Here is a 1,493-nt window from a genome sequence, read left to right on the forward strand (position 1 = left end):
ATGAATTCTCAGCTTTTCCAACAAAGTTCTATTCTTTATTCCTACATGATTTTAAAAATGAGAATTTTAAACAAAACCGTATCTAATCTTTACCTACATATTTCATTTTCCTCTAAGAAAGGCCAAAAATGGGAATAACTACTCGAGACACAAAGAAACTTTCTTTCCTTGAGGAATCCCACCAGCTCAAGAAGCCATCACGCAAGCTGTACACCCTGGTGGTATTTATGCCTTCATGACTCAGGGAAAGGAAACAGCCTCTCCTTTTGTGCTCTGTCAGTGACCTATGTCTAATGTGCTCTGCTCCCAGGAATGGCTTTTAAATAAGTATTTTATTTTGCTTTCTCTCCTAGTAGCTCAAGGACTTCCTGTTAGACTGTACTGGGGCTATCATCTTCAGGGGGTCTCCAAAGGATAATGAGTCCACTCATGGATGTTGGTGACATAAACCTGAAGGCACCAAGGTACAAAAGGCCAGTTTATGGGTAACAGAAAACAAGACTTGACCATACCTGGTGCTGGCTCCAGGCAGTGATCTGGTTGTCCCCAGGGAATCATCCTAGTCTCGCCTCTTGGTATGCAACTCCTTTAATTCTCTTGTTGCCCTTCTTGTCCTTTCCTAACCTCACAGAAGAGTTGTCACACTCATGCTCTTTAGAAGACTTACTTTCAAGCTACTGTTAGTGGTCAGGATCAGACCAGGTTTTATTGGGAGGGGAGACACAAGAGATTCTAAGAATATGTCAGAGTTCCTTGAATTTATCCTCTGGGAGAGCATTTGAGCTACCAAGTAAAGCAGAGGCTATAAATTCTTTAAAATAATCACAGAATAATTTTAGCTTGACACAAATAGTAAATACTAGAAAGAATTTTCTGAATTTATACGCTTTCCCTTGCAAGATAAATCTGACTGTACTCAGAACTAAGTCATGTTCAACTCACAGGATGACAGCCTTCCTCATTTGACTCATGCATTCTAATTAACAACAGGAGTAAATACACTTCGTACAATCCCTGCAATGATTTTAATTGTTGAAGCTGTTAGAGACATTATTACAGCCCAGCAAACGGTTTCCAGAATCACAGAACTATTTTGGTTGGAAGAGACCTTTAAGATCATTGAGTCCAACCATTAACCCAGCACTGCCAGGTCACCACTAACCACATCCCCCAGCACCACATCAACATGTCTGTAAACACTTCCAGGGATGGGGACTCCACCACCTCCATAGGCAGCCTTTTCAAACGCTTCACAACCCTCTCTGTAAATAAATTTTCCCTGATATCTAACCTAGATGTCCCCTGGCACAACTTAGGCCATTTCCTCTCATCCTGTCACGTTATATGGGAGAAGACACCAACTGCCACCTTTCTACAACTTTCTTTCAGGTAGTTGTAGAGAGTAATAAGGTCTCCTCTTTTAGAGTTGGAGGAAGGCAATCATAGTACATTTAATTCCAGTGGATTAAGTGGATACAAAAGCCTCATGAGGT

The sequence above is a fragment of the Buceros rhinoceros genome, unplaced genomic scaffold, assembly GCF_000710305.1.
Source record: "Buceros rhinoceros silvestris isolate BGI_N320 unplaced genomic scaffold, ASM71030v1 scaffold12344, whole genome shotgun sequence".
Classification (NCBI taxonomy): Eukaryota; Metazoa; Chordata; class Aves; order Bucerotiformes; family Bucerotidae; genus Buceros; species Buceros rhinoceros.